This window comes from Etheostoma spectabile, chromosome 3 (genome assembly GCF_008692095.1).
Source record: "Etheostoma spectabile isolate EspeVRDwgs_2016 chromosome 3, UIUC_Espe_1.0, whole genome shotgun sequence".
In the NCBI taxonomy this organism is placed as follows: Eukaryota; Metazoa; Chordata; class Actinopteri; order Perciformes; family Percidae; genus Etheostoma; species Etheostoma spectabile.
The window spans coordinates 27,598,401-27,610,700 of NC_045735.1; the positions used below are offsets into that span (position 1 = coordinate 27,598,401).

A 12,300-nucleotide genomic window follows, 5' to 3' on the forward strand; every position below is an offset into this window, starting at 1 on the left:
GTGTTTTTAGCCTCTTAACATGTTCAAAATGTCAGTAAAAGTGCCATGTGCAGTGATTCCTTCTGAGTGAACACAGTGAAACTGACTGCTGTCGATGTGAAAGAAATGCATGAAAGCTGCACTAATTCAGCTTTGTTTAGTACCTACAACACAGTGGAAGCAGCACTGATTGTTTTGGTTTTTGTCTCTACTGACAGCACTCCAAATTTACAAACAACAGACCTACCTGTTGAAATTGACCGGAATTCTCCTTTAAGTTTTCTTATACGGTGGAGAGTTGGGGTTAGTTTGCGATCGGATCATGGGGATCAGATCTCTGGTGCTGGGTCTAGCTGTTATCCACCAGCCCATTGTGACCCAGGTCCCTGCTGTTTTAGTTCCCCTGGCAGATATGCTAGCGATACCAGGCTACTAGCTAGTTGCTTTTAGTCTGAGGCTGTGAGATAGCCACACCCCTTCATTTAAATATATGAGGTGGAAATACATATAGAGGGAAATAAATAAATGTGACATTATGAAATAAGTCCCAAGAAATGAAAAAAAAACCCAGCTGTTATGAATTAAAAGTCCCCTGAAATAAAAAAGAAAACATTTAATTAATTATAGAACTATATTGACTCATATATTGGTATTTACATTTATTTATATCAGGATGAATTTTCATAGTTATATTTATTTATGGATGTATTCATTTATTTATTTATTTGAATAAAAGGGCATTCCATACAATACATCATGTTCAGCTGAATATAAATATTCTATTATCACCCCTGCAATTGGTCAGACAGCCACATAGACACTTATGTCTTTTCCCGTATCTCTGCGCACATCTAGCTCCCTGGCACTGTCATCTATATTCTACCCACTTAAAATAATTTACATGTTTGTTGTGTCCATGACCCTCACTGTTTTTCACATAACCCTGTTGCTTTTCCAAATGTTTCTGTATCAGTTTATGGTGCACATGCCAGGCAGCCAGTAAATTGGACATCAAATATTTTTAGCCAAACTCCACGGGGGCAAAGTCCAACCCAGTTATCCAGTATGTCTGGGACCTTATGAAAGACTTGGCGCTGGGAACAGTCGAGTATCAAGACGACTGCAGTGATCTGTGGCTCTGATTAATTATCACAGCACATTTAGGATGTATCTTGTTTAAGTTCCAAAGGTCCAATACGATTGTGCCGTTGGCAGACAGACAGTACTGAAGTCAATTTGTTCTTCATCTTTGTTGTTTTCAATGAATTGTGTTAAATTTTTTCCAGACCAGTAATTGAAACAGGTCTTTGGTTGTTTTCATTAACAGTAGTTTCTTGGGTTTGAAAAATAACCTAGCCAGTTTCTAGGTGGAATTAAGGTACATCATGTTCCTATATACTGTATGAGTCAGGATAAATGGTCACTAAAAGGGTGACAATTGCAGAGGAGATGGACAAAGTTACAGAAGTTGACGTAGAAATGTGCTAATTCTATTGTTTTGATCGACATGGCAAACATTATTGATTACTGATTATTTTAAGTTTTTAACTTTTATATCTTAAGTTTTATTTTTAAGTGTTATTTATCAGAACTTTAATATATTTTGGTGTTCCTCCATTGTGTTGTGACAGTAAAACAATTTTTTATATGATTTTAGTGAGAACTCATAAATAATTACAAATAACTAATGTTAGGGAAATCTGTTTGTAAAAATGCATTGGAATATATATCGGATTTTTAAATAACCAAATATTTGTATCGTATCGGCCTTTAGAGTCCTTTAGCGGTCGGGCTCTAGAAAACATACAGGAAATTGTCCAGGTGGGACTCAAAACCTGGACCTCTCCATCAAGGAATAAACTTCTATGTATACGTGCGGCTGCTCCACCCACTGAACCAACTCGGCCACCTTGCAATTTTTAAAAATGTCATAGAGGGGACACATCCATCAGGATCCCCTTCCAGAAGATACTCAGACCAAAATCAGCCCTGCATTAAAACAATAAAGAGGGCTGCATTGGTTGACAGACTAGAGACTGGTGAGAAATGAAATCTGATCTAGAGGAAAGTAGCAGATTAATGCTTTTAAAAGCTTGTCAGACACCAAAACACTGCGTGCGTGCGTGCGTGCGTGCGTGCGTGCGCGTGCGCGTGCGCGCGTGCGCGCGCAAGAGGTCAGCTTTCCCTGTAAAAATGAAATGTTTTTGAACTTCTACTCCAAGGCCTTTCATGCTTTACACTGTGCCACTTTATCTGCAGATCTAGTGTCAGTTTTCTGGGTCCCTGTCTTATGTCATCTGTCAGAAGCATAACGACAACGTGAGCCTGGAGCTACTGCTGTAAGAGCAGAGGGAAGAATGTTTTGGATGGTATTAAATAGGGGTGAAACGGTTGACAATATTCTTGCTAAGAACATAAGAAACAAACACTTCTTCATGGTCAAATGTTCATTAAAAATACAAGTTAACCTTTGTAAAAACAATGAATGCAAAAATGGCCACATTATAGTTTTGACTAAGGCCATCAACAATTAAATCAAAGTGCGGTATTTTAAAATACAATGAAAGAAATATGGCTGGATCTTTTATCAAAAGGAAAAGTACCACTGGAAAAAGTGCAACATAACCCAAACTCCCACAGAACAACACTGCACTCTTGGTTCTATTTTCATTTACATGCCCCGAACCGTGACTAGCAGCCCAACAAAAAAGTTTTTACTCGAGCACTTTGATCCCTAGTTCTCAATGTTTGCAAAGCAACATATCTGGTTTAGTAAAATGAGACTCTGAACAGGGGATAGAAAACTGCAATTAAAAAATAAACACCTGAGGTTCACGGGGGAACCGAGTCATGGCAACAATAATAGCCAGATGGTGAAGCAATGCGTGAGGCTGGAAATTACACTAAAAAGATTACAAACCAGTCCTGCTTCTGGTAACTACCTTCATCAAATTGTACTCAAGAGTTTAGTTTTGTAGACGGTGGTAAAACTTGTCAACGTCATTTTGTTTTGAGGTACAGTAGATCATATCTTTCCTTGAGCTCTCTTTTTTTTTTCCCCCTCTCCCTGTCGAGACTTGAGGGACGCCTGTTTTTTCCCTTCAGGCCTGGGCAATAACTACGTCATATCCTGAGATTCCTTAACTTCCCAACATGCTGTGTTGCTTCCCCTTCTCGCTATGCTTCTCTCCTCTATTTATCCTCCTCTCTGGCTGGCCACTGCAGTCAAGGTGCAGCTTGGGCTTATATCAGCAAAGCATATCATTACAAAAGCACTGGACTTATCAAGTTGTGTGTGTGTGTGTGTGTGTGTGTGTGTGTGTGTGTGTGTGTGTGTGTGTTGTGTGTGTGTCTGTGTCTGTGTCTGTGTCTGTGTCTGTGTCTGTGTCTGTGTCTCTGTCTGTCTGTGTTCCTCAAGCCAAGTTTTCATGTTTTGTGTGCCATCTGATCAAAGTAAAGGGGTTTACCCCAAAGCGAGGTGACAAGCCGCTCATCTAAATGTTTGCTCAGCATCTTTGACTGTACCTCAGATTGTGAGCTAGCGAGGCCTTTAGCGATATGGGACTTTGTATGCAAATTAACCAATCAGCCGAGATGCTTAACTGGTCAAAAATATTCTCGATGGTTAACCGCTGACATCCCTAACAGAGTACCAGAACATCCTTGTAATACAGCTTTGTGTATAAACAAGTTAAAGTCTACTACTTGCAGTGCAGACAAATCCTTCACAGTAATGTGACTGTTTCTTCTGTAAGGGCCACAGAAGGGACTCTTTTGAGTACTCTCAGCTCTCTCTCATGTCATCAGACCCAAGGCCTACTTGGCATCAAGTTATTAGAGGCACTATGACTCATGACATGTTATTTGTTGTGGCTGTGGACCAAATTACATCCTGATGAGCAAAGCTTTCAGTGTAAAGACTGGACAAAGGCATTGATAACCTAGAGGTTAGTTCTGTCGGCACTAGAGGCAGACTAGTGCTGGATTTTCTGTGCCAAAGCAAAAAAAAACGCACGTTTTCATCCTGATTGGAACAACATGACAGCAAATATTTGAGTCTCAAAGAGCCCCTATTATAATCCTTTTCAGTATCATATTTGTACTTTTGGGGTCTACTAGAATAGGATGACATGTTTGGATGTTCAAACATCACATTATGTTTCTTACACTGCCCATTGCTGCAGCCCCTTTGTCTGGAACACTAGGCTTGTTCAAGATGAGCCAAGTCTGAGCAGATCCGATCACTGGCGATTGCCACCCAATGCACAAAGATTAGATTAGTGTCCGATTTGATCCTGACTTGCTCTGACGTCATGCACACGTAGGCAACGATAATCAGAACTTATTCAAACCACATAAAAGTGCATATTAACAGACCGGGCACCAGCAGCTACAGCTACTCAGTTCTTGTAAAAAGTATTGTAAACATGGGTGTCTGTTTGATGAATTATGTAATGAAGACACTGTTTCCATATTAGGGCTGCATGGAAAATATCTAATTGCGATTATTTTGACTGATATTGCGATTGCAATATGATTCACTATCTTGGAGGCAATTATTGTTTTTGTATCATTATTCTCATTTTCATTGAAAATTTTTAACATTGAAAGAAATTAAAATGATTATTGTGATTTTTGCGAGCAACTGTGATTAACTGTGCAGCCCTATTCCATACTGTGTTTTTTTGTGGATATTTGTTTTGCTAACTAACAATGCCCACTGATGCCAATATGTCGTGACATGATAATATCAGCCCTGTGGGATGGCTCTAGTTTGTGCATTACTCTAGTATGCATTTCTGCCGGTTTATGCAGCATGTGCACCTTTTTGTTTGTCTTGGAAATTTGAGAAAGAAGTGTGCACAAGTTGGGTGTTTGTTCTGTGATTAACCCGGCCCTTTAACCTTGTGACTGTCTGCTCTGTGGCTTTAATAGTGCGTTCCAACGGTACTGGGAAGTTGGATTTCAGAGGTTGTGTTGGAAGCACGCCCCCTGACCATGAATTTCTGAGCTTAGAACTTGGACAACCCCGCAGTACACAGTACAGTTTATTGTTACAACAGAACAGAGGAACATCAAAATGTATTAAAGTTCTGAAAAATAAAATATATCAAATTACAAACGTAAGAAATGAAACTTAAAGTCCTTTTAACAAAAACACATAGTTGGTGGAAAAACTATGCAATGCCAATGCTCATAACATAGTTGACAGTCTGCTTTTACTTTTTAAATATTCACTTATCAAAATCATTTAATCGGCCATTATACATGCCGATACTGATAGATCAGGAAATGCCTAATATTGGCTGATGATAATTTCGGCCCGCCAACATCAGTCGGGGCTCTAGTGCCGTCCATCTTCTGTCTGTATGCACAAAAACAGCGTAATGCGTTGTTAACAACTGGTATTGCTAACAATGGCTAACCTGGCTAGAGCTACCCTACACTGAAAAATCCAACTTGTAACTGGAACGCACTCAACTCGGATGTGACGTCAATGTCACCTACACATTGCACAAAATGCCCCCTAACTTAAAAATTGAGCATACAACAGATTTTTGATTGTTGTGGTCTGGCCGCGTACTCTTCTAAGCAGACCAGGGTTCATGTGGGAGATTTTTCTTTTGTTTTGGTAGCTCAGTCTAGGGGTGGCAGTTGCTCAGTCTATAGGAATATGGGTTGGGAACCGGAGGGTTGCAGGCTCAAGTCCCCGTACGGACCAAAGTACGCAGTGTGGATTGGTGGCGGGAGAGATGCTACTTCACCTCCTGGGCACTGCCTGGTGCTCTTGAGCAAGGCACAGTTAACCACACCCCCCCCCCCCCCCCCCCCCCCCAACCGCTCAGGGCACTGGTCCTGCACTGGCAGCCCACTCACTCTGACATCTCTTCATTTGTGCATGAATGTGAGCATGTGTGTGTATTTCAGGCCTGTGTGTAGTGATTACTAACAAAACAGAGTGTAAATTGTAATTTCCCTACTGGGGATCAATAAACAGTATACATTTTAAAGTTTTTAATCATCATCATAGTTTATCATGCCAAGAGTGAGGTTGCTGTTGGTGCATAGTTCTGTCTTACATTGCTGAAGTCAACATAGACGTGATATTATTTGCTGTCCAGCTGTAGTTGTTGTGTCTGCAATATTGTGCAAACAAACGTAAAATGTTGTAGGTCTATGTTGTATGAGTTTTGCATTGTGAAATTAGAGGACTGGTAGGATGTGTATGAAGCCTGGAGACCGCGGGTGTTGTCTTTTTTTTTTAGAATCCTCTTCAGTCTAACTCGGGTGCTGTATGTTAAATATTTATCTGTAGATTATGCAGACAGCTACTTGGAATCAATTCCAGAGCTTTTGCATGGTTATACTCCTGCAAAATCTGTATGTTTCTTTAGTGACATTATTCGAGAAGCCAACATATTTACTTTGTTTACTTTTGATCCACTTCCTTGTGCAGACCTGTGCTGATTAGGGGTGTCACAATTCTCCAAATCACAATTTGTTTACCTTTTGCCTTTAAGCTGACGATTGGAATGAATTATTGATTTAAACATTTCTTTAGCTGCATGCTACCAGTCGGTAACCTACGCTGTGTCTGTGGGTAGGTGAGGGTGGAAAGAAAAGAAAAAAATACTGGGGGAATCGCAGATTCTGCTTAGTTTTTTTTAAAATCAAAATCTAATTTCCATCAATTTTCATGACACCACTAGTGCTAATACAGTGTGATTTAGATTAAGTAAATGGATTTAGGTGGTAGTTTAAACATTTGGGCTCATCTGTTTTAAGCAGAAGTCAGCTCCCTTCTAAAATCTTTACTTTTCTTTCTTGAATGTGTTTACCCTCTGCTGCCGTCTGGTCATCCAGACTGGAAGAGGCACACTGCAGCAGCAGCAAAATCCCTTCCTTTCTGCCCCACCTCTGACCAGTCAGGCAGCCAACGGTCATGTGTGAATGACGCTGCTGTCACCATGCACATCACAGCAGTGTGAAATGGCAGGGACCGGGACTGAAGACTGCGACAGCGGGACTATTTTGAACATTTGCACTGGCATGTTAAGTACGAGCTGGCGACACATCGGTGTTCCACCCACAAGATACTCACATATCCCTGGAAGTTTGCCCCAAGCTATGGCATGCCTTTCATACATTGTCTTGTGAAAACCCAGTCACCTTGTTTTTTTTGTTTTTGTTTTAAAAGTTACTGTCTCCAGACATGTCCAAATCAGAAAACGTTGACTGAAAGAGGATGGGATAATGAACAACAACTTAGTTTAGTTTAGTATATTTGTGTCTGTTTTTTAAATCACGCATGGAAATAAAAAAAATGAAAATGCATTGATAATCTGTTTAGAATCGAATCATTGGCCTCTGAATCAGAATCCAATCAAATCGTGAGGTGACCAGAGATTCTCACCCGTAGTTTTATACAGTCTTTGATAAAAACTCAGCATAAAGCACAGTGAGACAAAATGAATGCTGTTTTCTTTTTCAAACTGTGCGGAGACCTGCGACGACTGTCCCACTGTCATTTCTAACCAATCACATAATTTGTCCCACCCCGGCTGTTAGCGACCCAGGGCTTGCGCAGTTTCCATTAAAATCGACCCTAGTCTACCCTGATCCAACCCACCTCGCTACCTGGGTAGCGAAGCCAAGGGTTACCACAGGAGGGTTATCCCTTTCAAGCACACAGTCGACCTGGGTATAACCCAGATTGAGCTATTAAAAGGGGTATTAGTAGGCTGTCAGTTGTCGTGGGGTAACATTAGCTGCTACATAACAATTTGTCCAAGAATAAAGTAGGTCAGTCAACAGGCTCACTACCTTTTTCCAATCAAAGCCCTCTCTCATAGTTTGTTGTTATGTAACTTAACATTATTCTGTCTGAGATCCCTGCTTTCGATGCAGCAGATGTGCAGACAGCAAGTCAGGTGTTTACAGCAGTAGCTTAACTGAGGCTGGTACAGGCCTTACCAAATTTCTAGGCACTGCCAACATTTTCCTTAAGCTCTACATATACAGAGTATGCTGTATCATTCTAAACTAGTAAAACTAGATTGCGCAAAATATTGTAAACAGAAAAAAGATATCCTGCAAGTTGTACGTTCTTTAGCTTCTAAGGATGTGAGGTACTAGCTCTTTTTTGTTTTTACAGGCCCTAAATGTTTGGCTTCAACATCAAGTGCTTTCAAAGAACTTCATACATAAGTAGTTGAGGAACATGTCCCTTACATGTTCCTTTTGGAGGCTTTTCAAAAAGTCTAAGCAGTGGAAAGCTCAGAAGTTTGGATGAGGGGGGCTGTCCGTGTAGCAACATTTCTTTGCAACTTTGCAACAACAAATCTAAAGGTCATGCGGCTTTTTGCAGAATCTGTCAAAATTATTTTGTTTAAATTTGTTTTGAACAAAATACTTCACAATGATTACAGTCCGACTTCCTCCCCTTATTTTCATTTTTTTTATTAAACCGTTATACACAAACTAAGATATGCCACAACTTGTGCACAACCTTTACATTCAATCGTTTTTGTTTGATAGCCGTAGTCTAAGCCTTAGTTTATGCTGCTTATTATGCAATGAGTAGGCTAGCTTGTTGTACTACCTGCAAAGGTAGCCTGTCCGACAAAGTGTGTAATAATTAACAGTGGAGCAAGAAATAAAAGGTTTTAATTCATATCTCATAATTAGCCCATTTATCCATACAAAAATCAATTTTGAGAGGGTTTGTAATACAGGCTTTTATTGTTGAAAAAAGAGAGAAAAAGATGCATACAATTTAACCAATTTAATATTCAATGTATTCAATATTTAATATTCATTCATTCATACTTGATTTGAATTTTGTCCATTCCTGTGCTTATGAAACCTTTTTGAAATCCTCTAAAAGATTAATTGAGCTCATAATGAATGTCAAACTAATGCATAATTAGCCCTTTATGGTGATAGCATAGGAAGCATTTATTCACCAGTTTACCATTAAGACTACCAAAAAAAACCAGTGATGAATCGCACTCTCCCGCTTTGGGAACTCTGTTGGTTTATCTGGTCTGACCTTTGGTGGGAAGATGCTTTAAATGCGAAAGTGTTATTATGATGTGCAGCTACAAAGGAGTGGAGAAGTATTGTATTTTTAACTGCTGCATTTAATAATGTTACATCTTTTTTGATGAGTTGTCATTTTTCCATGGCAAGAGGCCTTTTTGGCAGCATTAATTGAAAATCAAAAATGAATAACACTGTTACATTGGGTTGATAAGTGGATATAGCATTTATTTAGGTAGCATTATTGAAAATAATTTACATGAACAATTTCATAAAATTAGTTCGAAGGTAGTTCTTCTGTTTTACAATTGTCTACTAGATATGTTTACATATAAGTTGGTAACAGAATCAAAGAAATGTTATGGCAGTCTATTATTAACCTAGTCTATTAGACGTTCAGATCTGACCGTACGTCTTGACCAAAAACCTAGTCGCTCAGCTGAAATGTGGAGCAGTTTTCTTGTGAAAGTACTTAATACAATGACTAGTTATGTGAAAAATATCAGGGTTTTCCCTACCATTATAAGGCTTATGGCCCACGATTTGCACAAATCCAGCTACTTAATCACATACAAAGTCGATGCATAGACTCAAAGTAACGCAAAATGGTCCCAAAAAGATCCCACGATCAAACTTACACGAATGGCGCGAGGCGATTACTCCCATTGCCCTTGGCGCAGCACCCGAGCCATTTTGGGCACCACCTAAGCAGAATGAATGTAAATCAATGTGGCCATCAAAACTAACTAAAATACTTTTTTCAGATCTAATGATTGTAGTTGGTCCCCGGTGGACTTCTGTACAAACAGATATGATAATAAAAGTCCAAAATTATTTTTTTTTCTTGAAGTTGGTAAACCCCCTGCCAAATACGCTCACTTAAGTCTTCCACCATCCTAGGCAAAACACTGTAGCTTCTAAGTAATGTCTTCATACTGAGATTAACTTGAACCTCACATAGTATGTTATTTGAAGTTACTGAGGCCTGCCTTCTCTTCATTGTGGAAGTAAAATGACGTGTTCTTTTTTCACTGAAAACCATGACCTCACCTTGTGTTTTATAGCTTCAGAGTCTTTAAGGTGTGTAAGTGAAGTAGCAGGTTTCAGGTGACTTAACATCTGCTCACTTTCAGTGCCTAGCTGTAAAAAAACAAAAACTAAAGCAGTTTGTCATACTGTAACTACAGCTCTCTCCTCATATATGTGTTGTAGTGTACTGTTATGTACTTGTTGCAGCTCTGCTGTTTGTTAATCTTAAGTAATCAATTCATAATGATTGGGTATAATCTAAGAAACCAGATTATACCCAATTGATTTCCAGAGCCCCCAACATGATGTACATTTGACCGCATTCATTTCCTTTTTTCCTACCATCAACACCATCTATATCATTAGGGGAAGAATGTGATGCTTAGAGTTGAGGAAAACAACGTAGAAGTCTAGTGTTGATCAGTTTAATTGACTTGTTAGCACTTATATAAATAATTACAAATAATTTCAGTACCCTGTTTCAACGTGTTAGTTGGATGACTATCTTGCGTAACTCCAGCCTGTTCTTGATCCCATTGTTCAACGTGTTTGCTCCAATAAAGGCTAAATCTGCACCAGAAAGAAAGTAGTCAAAAGCTCATTATCATTCTTAACCATAAAGTCGGCCGTGCTTAATTTACCTCCGTTGATCGGTGTCAGGTCATGGTGTTGTGTCAGGGTCCTGCTTACTTATTATGTTTCTCTTACAAGCTCTGCAATGGAAGCAGCAAGTGATTTTGTGTGTGTAGTTGCACAGTGGACGGTGGCCAACAACAATAACATGGAGAAAGGGGGTGTGCTGCTGGTTTGTGTCATTTAGCAGATTCACTGAGTCAGAGCAGAGATGGACAAGTTCCCTCTACTATCTGTCTCTTTCTCGTCTTCATGCCCAAGATCTCAATCCACTGTTTTTAAAGCAGCTGCCCTTCCCTGTATGCTTTCTTTCTCCTGTACAGCTTGAAGAGCAGGTTTGGTTTTTATTGAAGGGATGGTCAGGGCCAATTGGATTCATGAAAAGTGTGATGATTTGCTCCTTAACTGGTTGGCAGGGATATAAACAATAACAATATCAACAATAAGCGGTTTATCTTTGTAGCAAAATGCCTTGTCTCTCAAAGAAAGAGGTCTATTTACCGATTCTTCTTAACTGTAATCAAACTTTACCTCTACTTCCTCTTAACCTGGTTTTCAAATATGTTGTTTGGAGCGGTCGTTTCCCCTCCCTCTCTCCCCCTTCTGCATACCTCCTCATCACTACTCCCTTCATACACGAACCAGCAGCACTGGAGGGAGTGCAATAAAACAAAGACAAAGAAATGCAGGCAACAGCTGTAGCTCAGCTCTTAATGATTTTGCAGTGCTGAGGCTCATTTCTTCCATTTAACACCAAGCATTTAACTCCTGAGTTGCTTTTTGTTACTGGTTTTATTTTTTTCTTTCTATTTTTCACCATTTCCTACTTTTACATATGAGTAGTTAATTTTTTTGCTGAGGTGTTTTAATCTAAGCTTCCTTACACTGCTTTCTAGTGATAATAGTGATAGATTGGACTATGCTCTTGTTTTTTTAATTCAGTCGCTGTCTTGCTTACCTCCCTGTACTATATACTATACTATACTGTATAGTAAGCATGGGACCCTTTCCCACCACTACCCCCCACCCTTCCCTCAGGAAGTGTTTACACACACACACACACACACACACTTGCTTCAAAGCAACTCTGCACAATAACACTTTTCCAAGGACACAGTGTTCACTGGAACGCACACACGGTGCTGTACAACTTTACAAGACTGCGGTTTCACAAACTGGCAACAGAAGCATTTAGGTTAAATCCATAGTTCTGTCTGGATACATTTTGTAGATAAAGCCCAAATTCAGATTAATTGAGTAGGTTTTAATTACAGTGGCATTTTAGGGTACACAGGAACTACATTTGCTTCCAACAATACCTTGGAAGCTAGCATGAATATTGGAGAGCCTCAACTTAACCCTTGTGTTGTCCTCGGGTCAAACTGACCCATTTCAAAGTGTTTTATATAAGAAATATTAGATTTCTTTCAACCAAATTGCCCAAAAATAACATGGATGACTCCATATAACATTCTTAAGGTAAAAGTAATGATTACTTTCATTGAATTTTTGAGGTTTTATTTAATCTTATAGCATTTGAATTTTTTTTTTTTAATGGTTTTCAAACAGTATCCGGACTAAACTTGGACATCTGTGATCCACTCAGCATCCTCTGAT

General features: G+C 39.4%; 2 protein-coding genes and 1 long non-coding RNA gene across 6 annotated transcripts in view; 2 read left to right on the forward strand and 1 right to left on the reverse strand.

The window, feature by feature from the left end:
* LOC116673228 (histone H2A, sperm) overlaps nt 1-2,951 on the forward strand; it is a 10,721-nt gene extending 7,770 nt beyond the window's left edge. The window contains exon 4 of the mRNA XM_032505426.1: nt 2,938-2,951. The gene's annotated coding sequence lies outside the window, so the exon portion shown is untranslated. The remainder of the gene's footprint in view (nt 1-2,937) is intronic.
* ppp1r37 (protein phosphatase 1, regulatory subunit 37) overlaps nt 1-12,300 on the forward strand; it is a 45,352-nt gene that overhangs the window by 3,323 nt on the left and 29,729 nt on the right. The gene's annotated exons all lie outside the window — the stretch shown is intronic.
* LOC116673256 (uncharacterized) overlaps nt 5,358-12,300 on the reverse strand; it is a 16,600-nt gene continuing 9,657 nt past the window's right edge. Inside the window, exon 4 of the long non-coding RNA XR_004327803.1 lies at nt 5,358-5,445. This is a non-coding gene — a long non-coding RNA (uncharacterized LOC116673256). The remainder of the gene's footprint in view (nt 5,446-12,300) is intronic.